At 31.7% G+C, this 9,775-nt stretch overlaps 1 long non-coding RNA gene across 1 annotated transcript; it reads left to right on the top strand.

Moving 5' to 3' along the window:
- The first annotated feature begins 914 nt into the window (after positions 1-914).
- LOC143235500 (uncharacterized) lies at positions 915-9,100 on the top strand. The gene is made up of 3 exons (XR_013019229.1): positions 915-1,121; positions 4,221-4,464; positions 8,572-9,100. It is a non-coding gene; the product is annotated as an uncharacterized LOC143235500 (long non-coding RNA).
- Positions 9,101-9,775: the final 675 nt, after the last annotated feature.

The following is a 9,775-nucleotide window of genomic DNA, read 5'->3' as shown; positions in this document are numbered from 1 at the left end:
ATAAGCACATATGGGGTCACTTCAGTGGTCACTGTGCAGTTAATGGATCATGCGTTCTGATCCTTTGGATCATCCTGTCTCATTACTCATAAGCAAAATTGTCAGTTGCAAAGGTGGTTAGATTGGAACCATCCATTACTGGGGTATCCATTCTACCATCTTGTCCTGAGATCCATCTGTGCACAGATGCATCTCTTCAGAGATTGGAGACATATTCATGATCAGGAGTTCCAGGGTATTTGGACAGGAGACGTGTCCACCCACCATGTCAGTGTTCTTGATCTCCTTGCAGTAAATTTAGCAATGGAGGTCTATCTTGGAGGGAAAAATTTTTTCATGATACATTCTGACAATTCCGCAGTAGTATCTCAGATTTCTTTTCAAGGAGACGTGCATTCTCAAAACCTTTGTTTGTGTACCTTGCATCTTCTCTACTGGGCTTATGCCCAGTAATAAATAATTTATTTAATAAATTTAAATAATTTAAAACTTTTAAATCCATTGTATTAATGTTTTAGCATTTTCTGTTCATAACTAAGTAAAAGTTGTTGACAGTACAGAACATATTAATGTTTGTAGAAACAAAAAACAATCATTTTAACCTTCGTAATCTCTCTACAGAGCAATGTAGTCCTATTCCATTTTAGAATTAAATAGTTTAATAATACTAGAAAACAAATTTACATTCATTAATTTAAAAAGTTCATGTAATAGACATTTAACACACTGAATTTTATTATTATCTACTATGTCAAATCTAGTTAACTCTGTACTATGACATTTAAATGTGTGAAAAGTTTATTTTCTTCATTGTGGGATCTACTTAATGGTGTGAAACACTTTAAGGTTTGTTCCTACACTATCAAACTAATAATGTTACAGTATATTATTTAAGGTGAAAGTATGCTATTTTCTGAACTATTAATTCAAAATTCTTACTTTTCAGGCATCATCACCTTTATTTCCAGTTTTATTGACCAAATATTCTATTCAGTTTACATTTCACCAGATGGGTCACTGAATGGATTGCTGAACTTTACTCTGTTATATTTCAATATCAGTGACTTTTCTGTTGATATGAATATCGTTTCTGAAACTGACACCAGTGTTAAATACTGCAAGTAAGTGTTAATTTTGTTTTATTGTTTTAAAGTAACAGAGCATTGAAAACAATGTGTATGTGATTAAAAACCAGTGTCATGTCTCTTTAACCCTACAGATATGGGACATCAAAGTGCACTAGTCACAACTATTTTACATACAATCAAACTTTAATTCTACTGACATGGGATATCAAAGTGAACAAGTTAAAACCATTTTATGCAGATTCAAACATTAAACCTTCTGAAATGAGACATCAACTGCACAAGTCATAACCATTTTACAGATTCAAACATTAATTAAATTACTTTTCATGATATATGCATGTTGAAACAGACTAAAAATATCGTAGTACAACCATGGTTAAAAAAAACAACACAAATCCAAAATAAAACTTTTAAATAACTACAGATTTTACCACTCATATCAGTACAGTTAGTAAACCTAGTCCTCAGTGTTAATTATTTTTATAAATAAGGGAATTAAAAAAGAAGCAGAAGAATTTAAAAACAAATTTTTAAAAATATTTCAAATTTAAACAACTTCTTAAGATCAACTGTAATATTGAGCAATAATTCAAACTTCATTTAAGAGTCAAGGAAGGGTTTTTATGAAGTTATTAGACCATAAGGTTATATCTCATGTTACTGGCTACTACCATAAATCTATCTGATCTTTCACAACTTTAATGTTTGTACCTCACCACCAGGGGAAGCTTGTGTTAATTTAATAATAGATACATACTTAACATCAACATGCTCTAGCTAGAAGATAAGTTGGCACATTAACTAAAATATCATAGTTGAACTACATGATAGAAGGAATAGTAAAAACACTAAATGAAACTACAACAAAATAAAAGTGGAGTTTGCTGTCTCACAGTGTTAATAAACTTGATATCAAAACACAATTTATAATTTATTACATGTATTTTACTTTCTGATTTCAATAATAAATAAATAAATTCTCAGTCTGTATCTTACTCCATGATTTGATGATGCTCTGACTTGTTATTTATAGATGTTTTTGTCTTCTCTTCTGGAAATGTATACAACATAACATAAACACATACAAACTAGAATATACAATTTCAACCTAAATGACATATCTCTTCATTATCCTCTGTTCTTCAAGAAATGTCTGTAATTCTCTTTAACGTTGCTATTGGACATCTCTATAAACAATGAAAAGAGTGTATTCTATACATAAGTCAGGCAAATTTTTTTTTTATTTTGTCAGTCAAAGCCAATACTTCACGAAGCTCACCTGATGGATTTAGACAATTAATGTTGCTTTAAGCAGTAAAGAATTTGTTTTTTTTTATAAACCTGATTGTAGGTCAGTTAAAAATTACAGTAGTTTTAGAATTCTATTCAAGTGCATTATTTAATATTTTTTAATGTAACATAATTATTCATAGTACTAAACAGAAATAGCATTATCCTTCTATAAACATAAAAAATAATTACGAGAGATTTCATTATATTCACCATTGGTTTCATTTTTTATTCTAAAAGAAGTAACATTTGCACAAAACTTTAATGGATTTTCTCTGAGGAAGATGGAAGGATTGTTTCTAGATTCTGTTTTGTGTGCAATAACAAAGTTATACATCTTCAAGAGAGAGAACTTTACTGACTTCATCTTCTGCAACATTTGAATCAACTACAACTACTCTTTTAATGACTGTATTTCAGGATTGATACACAAATATTGTTTAAATAAAACACAATAGAACTTGAAGATAAAACACTTGGATGATGTTATTACTTTCCTGCTCGTACAAATCTATTAAAATTTTCCAGGCATCGGATCCACAAAGTTCCAACAAAATATCCTCACCCAACATGATTTCAAAGGAACGTTTTTTGGAAGGAAACTATAGAATTATTTTCTTACAATTAGATATTGCTAACAAACTTGCATATTGTTGTTCATATAAGAGCACAAAATGTACTTAGTTGTTTAAGTTAGCAAGTTAACTTTTTTAAAAAAACTTAACTGAGTACAGATAATTTTATGGTAAAGTAGAAATTTTATAAAATGGAAAACATCAACTATAAGTTGTTTAAAATACTGGCTTCTATTTTAAAGTCATTTTGTTTCATGATTTCTCCATTCATGTATCAAGACTAGAGAGCCCCCAACAGTAAACAACAAGTATAAATACAAGTCAATTTATTGGCATCTCGTTGTAGCTCACTTGGCTTTCATTGTTATTTTTGAAGTTGGAAATAATTTGTTTTCCAATTATAAATCTTATTTTTGATTGGACTTAATTACAGTTAGAGCTCATTTTAGTTTATATTAAAAAGAATCAATTTACAGTAGCTTTTACTTTAGGATATAAAATACAACCTTCTTTCTTCAAAAGATAGAATATTTTTAAACCTTAACAATATTTGTAAATAAATTGAAAGTTTTGTAGAACTAACCTTAGACTTTCAAAGATTTTAAAAAATATATCTCAGGTGTGTGTGTGTGTATTATCATTCCAAGAGACTTTATTTAACCAAAGTTTTCAAAACAAATATGAAGTGTGAATAGCTTTTATTAAATCACCTTTTATTTGTAATTTAAAGTTTTTGAGGAAGCTAAACATATGTTTTGGTGTACACAAACCCACAGAACCAGTTGAGAAATACTATATTAAATTAACTTCAGGGGAGTTGAAAACTTTTTAATATTTACTGCGACTGAAAATGTATAAACATTATAGTTGTTTTTAATGAAACAACATAAATAGGCTATAATAGGTAATATATATTAACACAGCCAGGACAATCCTAGAATGTTTATAAAATCTTCAGTTACATTTACCAAATTATCCTTCACAAAATGGATGGATTGGATTAATCATTTTGTTATAAAACTATCCTTTTTTATTACCCAATTTTATAAGTGTTAGATTTTTTTGTGGCTTCTGTTCATCCAGTATAATGTTTGTCACACTGATACTTTTCTGAATGACTATACATGCTCATTAGTAATTTAAGAAAAATTCATGATTTAATCATTGTTGAGAAAGTTTTATAATCTGTATTGGTTAAACAGTGTTATGTAAAAGGATTATGTTTTAGAAACTGCTCCAGTGAAACTTATGTTTTTATTTCTTTTAGAGTCTTGTTTTTATCATCACATCCTTAATTCGTTGGTTGATCCCTGACATTCCAAAGTCTTTGAAACTTTAAATCATAAATGGAAATAATATCATCAATAATATTATTGAAGAAGAACTAAGAAGAGTGAAGGATGGTGAGGTTCGAAGTAGAGATAAGGCATGACTTCATAACATTGATTTACAGATTAGTAATATTTCACAGAATATACTCAACAGAATAACAGCACATTCAGTTAATTGATGTAAGAGCTAGTTTGTTGTGTTTGACTTTCAAACTTTCATCCAAATAACTTGATATTGTATTTTCAAATTTATGTATGTATTGATACTGACCTATAAGTTTTTAAAGTTTTAGCGGATTACTTGAAAGTTACATAGTTCTATAGAAAAAAATGGTAAATGTGCATTACCCACACTAAATGCGGTCCTATAAAATGGTTCTGGTTCACATAAATTTAAAAATCTTTGAATATTTCCCAGGTAGTTGTTTATTGATACTTAAAGATTTACTATGTGATATCTGACCAAAAGTATTAAATGCCCCAAATATAATAAATTATTCATCATATTATCTTTAGTTCCAAAACACACTTATTTTTGCTGCCACTTATAACTGTTACTCAACCACCGGGATTTCAATCTTTACCCATCTAAGCATCAATATGATTTTTTCTCTCTTGCTCCAGTCTTGATATCACACTCAGTTGCCCTTGGCAATATACCATCCTCCTACATCAGTGCTCCCTCTATACTGGTAGTGTATATCAGCTTCTCATTTAGATAATGTTATCACTTTTTCTTGACAGAATGTTTAGACACTGTTTTCTTCACACACGTGCAGCCTCTTAGTGGCGCATAGTGCTAGAATTTGGGTTTCAATGCTCATGATGGGCAGAGCAAAGATAGCCCATTGCATTGCTTTGCATTTAATTTCAAACACACAAAACATAAGTGCTGCAACAATTAACATACTAGGTTGTGATTTTTGTGTCACTTTTTCTGGATAACTCATTATTTGAAAAAAAGAAATTGTGACACACCATTTTGAGTCATGAATTCACAGGTTACTATTTCTAGTATGGAGGCTAATCAGCCCTCCTTTGTTCTTTTTTTTTTTCTAGTATCTGTCAAAGATCAGAGGGGGTCATTCTCAATTGAGGCTATCTGTGATCTTATTCGTTGTAAGATGAAAACTTGTATTTGGTTTTGGGATGTCTCTCCAGGGGGTTCTGAGGCTGAAGAGAATTTGGATTTTTTTTTTTTTCCCCAGTGCCTGTGTTTACTAGGTCAGCTTCTCAAGAGACCATATAAGACTCTGACAGCCAAGGAGTGGGATAAATCTTTCTCACTGATTCTTTGGATAGATGTTTCTCATCTCTAAGACCAATCAGACAGAGATAATTTGTGTCCTGTAGAGCCCTGAGGCATTATGTGCCTAACACTAACTTCTTTTGGGATGATGGAACTAGAGTCTTTGTTCATTGATATTCTTCAGTTTCCTGATATTTGTTCCCAATTATTTAGATAAGTCAGCTTTGCAAATTGTTCTGTGTTGCTTGTTCTGGACTTTCCTTCCAGGCAAGGAAACTTCTGAGAGCTGCATCTCATCAGATTTGTGAGATTTCTATATCTTTAGCTGCCCATTTGAGGACATTGTATGGACTATTATAGAGCCTTCTCTCAATACTTTTCAATCGCATTCTTTATATTATCTGGCAGTTTCTTCCTCTGAGAGTTTTCAACTACCCTTTGTGTCCATTTGGACAACATCTGCTAGATTACAAGGAAGAATGAGCATTTTGTGTCCCTCTCTTACATCTCTTAATTTTCACAGTCCCTTAACCCCATTTATTTTTCACTGGATCCCACTCTGTGGCAGTTTTTGACCAGATAGGTGTGCTTTTATTAGTCCAGTTTTACACTAACAACTAATTTAATTGTACTTACTACCAATTGTAACAAGCTTTGTAGAAATAAGCTGTTTCATAAGATCATCCAGAAGCTTACCAAATGGTATTACTTATAGACTATCATGAGTAAAGCTAAAGGGGATTCTGCTCATCCCTGCCATTCATCGGTTTCAATAAATTTTTACTTTTTCAAATTTAGGGAATTTAGTTCACCTATTTCATTGTTTCCAGAACACTGTTCCTCAAGACTCCCCAGTGTGCACTAGGTCCCAGATACTACTAGTAGAGTTAGGGAGTTTTTAACACATCCAGTTTCCAGTCATTGGGGTGGTGAACAGAGGCTTTTCCTTCAGAGTGTTTGAGTGTTTTCATCTGATATTGGAGAAGAGGGCAAAGTTGAAAGCCCATCCTATTTGGATCCCTGGATGTTGATGGGAGTGGTACTAGCCTTCATAGGAGCTTACTCATAATACCAGTTCTGATTTTATGCTAAGCTAAGGTGTGCATGGCCTTTCTTTTTCATCAACATCAGTTTAGTATATTGTTCAATGAAGAAGGTCCACTATCTCCTTGTAATTCTGAATGCAGAGTGTTCCCATCCTTGGTTGAGTACATTGTTCCAAGTTCTCTCCATACTTTCTGAGGCAAGTGGAGTGCTCCTTTCCAACTCAGTTGGGAAGTGAGAATGACTGTTCATAATTCCAGACTGAATGAGTTTTGTTCTTCTGGTCATGTAAGGCATACACAATCCCATCGTTCTGAGACTGAGGTGTTGCCATTTGGATTTATTCAGGTTTAGGAGAAATTTTTTTCCACTTAGGTGTTGCTTACTTTTTCATCATGTTCTGATTGTTTGAAATGCATCACTCTATGGCTACGGGCTTGGGATCCAATCAAAAGTATATCAATATGTAACACTATGACTCAGTTGCCCTTGCCATCAGTGTGTGATACAGAGTCCAAGACCTCTTAATTCCAACCCTGAGTTTTGAAACCTTGGCTATGGGTTGGGATTGGCCTATAATTATGATTTCTCATGTACTATTCCACCTTGATACAGGAATTAGACACTGTGTAAAGAGCATACCTGTTCTGGATGTAGTGTGGTTACCTCACTTGAGTACTACTATTAACTTGGTACTTCCTTGATATATGCAGATGCTATTTGTCTAAATAATGCCAGCATATCCACTTTCTCAATGTGGGTTTCTAGCTACATTTGGTAGTGGAGGTGGGTTTTGGAAGTTAATATTTTCCTAAATTGAAAACGTATTTCTAATAATACTCACCTCTGCTAACACTCTCCCACCATTCCTTTCCACTGAAAGCTGGAGTTAAAGACTGGAATTGTATCAGTCTCAAAAAACTGATAAGATTTTCTGAATGAGGTGCTTATATACAGTACCAGGATAAAGGGAGCATTGATGTAGGTTGAGAGTATAGTACCAATGGCAGTTGAGAGTGATATAAAAAACTGGAGCAAGAAGTAAAACATCAGACCAATGTTTAGATGCACAAAGAGCAAAACCCTGATGGTCAAGTAATAGCTATAAGTGTGAGTGGAGGTAAATTATCGGAAGTACATTTTCAATTTAGAAAAATGTTAACATAAGTTATTATTGGTCTGTGTAGAATTTGAACAAGGCAGAGTCTATTTCTGTTTAAAATGCATGTAAACAGGTTGATAATAACATCTAATCAAATATTTGTGGTGAGTGAAGTCCAAAATTAAGTCTAACAGGGAAAGTTTTCCGACACTTATATACCCCAAGAATAAGTCAGTGATGAATACTGTATGTTATTTAGAAGATTTCTGTTTTTACTTAACATTTGATGTATGATAACCTCAAAGACCAAACTTTCTTAAATCTTATACAGAAACAAATAACTTGTTTCTGTTTATATACTTAATGTTCACACCATCTTTGTGACAGCAGTTTTAAACTATCTTGTAGTTTGTGTTATAACAATGATGTTCTCCTTTGTAGAACGTTTTTAAGTACTTAAAGTTGTAAGAATATTGTGTTCAATATTTTGATAGATAATGATCTTGTGTCTTTTAATGTTTTATGAGGACGTGTTTTTTGTTTTTAACCAAATTTCTACATTTCACATATCTTTTAGAACAGAGGTCAGCAACCTTTTGGGTCTTGGGAGCCAATCTGAATTTAGAACAAGAATATTGCAGGAAATCAAAATAAACTCTTATGTTACATACAAACACTTAATGAAATACCAGATAAGTAAAACTAAAGAAAATGTAAATTGATTATAATATTTACAGAGTGTTCGTTTAATAAGATTGGTGCTGTTACATTGTTTCATTTCTTTCTCTGAAGTCTGTTTCCCAGCTGGTCAAATGTAATTTCACGTTCAGTTTTCTACTATTAGTACTTAGCACAGGTTGTTTCTGATGTAGGAAAATGTCTGAATATACAGGTAGAACCAAACATTGTTAAGATGAGAAGATGATACTGTGGAAGTGGAAGACCATTCCAGGGTTGGAGAATAGAGTTATATTTGTGCCCCAGTTTCTTCAAATCAATCCAATTGTATAGTTTTGGGAAAGTTTCTAGATTAGTGCTTAGCATGTCAAACTTCTCAAGCCAGATGCCTGGATCCTTAAGATCACCAACTTCCAGTTCTAAATCTCCAATTATGATGTTGGAAATAATCATCTGATCCAATTGTTCCACATAAGATTCATGTTGGCAGATACAAACTTGAACAAGGTGATGTGCTCGCAGAAGTCTAAAGAACAAGACTTGAACAGTGTTACAATCTGTTACAGTTACAAATTGTTATCAACTTTGTCATTTGTGTATGAATCTCAAACTTGTGTTCAGAGTTTGTGTTTCAGAAACACCATTGTTAAGATAATGTTTACTCTTTGAACTGTTTTCGTGTCTCCACAATGTTAAGTTCCAGTGTTTTAAAATAATGGTAAATCAGGAATTAAAGTTTTGAATTTTTACACTGGCCATCACTTTTTTAAAATCATTGTTAAATAGGTTTAGTAAAAAAAGCTATATTTTTAAAAAAGATCTTGAACTAAATTTTGTTCAGAGGAAGTTTATCTTAACCCTCCTTTCTTTAGTTTAAAATTTATCATGTATATTGTTTTTATCAGTATCAGTAAATGTTGGTTGTCATATTTTTTTTAAGTACGCTGTCAAATTATCAACAGAAAAAAATTCTTTATATGATTGTAGCAAAGAGTAAACTAAAGTTATTTGATTAACTCCAAGGAAAATTCTTTGAACTTAGTAGAAACTTCAGTTTATGAATTATTACTTACTATTATAAATGTGTGCATTATTAAAAAATATTGAATATTTATCAAGATGTATTGGATACAGCTTCAGATTTTAAACAGATTTGTGTTATGTACTTGTTATAATCCTTGAATAATAATTTGAATCACTCATTAGGGTGAATGAAAATTGCAAAGTAAATAAAAACTAGTTTCTTTAGAATGATGTATGTTTAGCTTTGTTAATGTTTCTTAAGTAAGTTGATTTTTAAGAAGCATTTCTAACTTTTAAATATGTTTTTCAAGATATGCGTATCATGTTAAGAATTTCATGTTGAAACTTTTAGTTTTTGGTTTTCTGTTATAATCTCAAGATGATTAAGATAGCTG

The sequence above is a fragment of the Tachypleus tridentatus genome, chromosome 12, assembly GCF_004210375.1.
Source record: "Tachypleus tridentatus isolate NWPU-2018 chromosome 12, ASM421037v1, whole genome shotgun sequence".
Taxonomy (NCBI): domain Eukaryota; kingdom Metazoa; phylum Arthropoda; class Merostomata; order Xiphosura; family Limulidae; genus Tachypleus; species Tachypleus tridentatus.
This window is presented reverse-complemented; position numbering and strand designations above follow the sequence as displayed.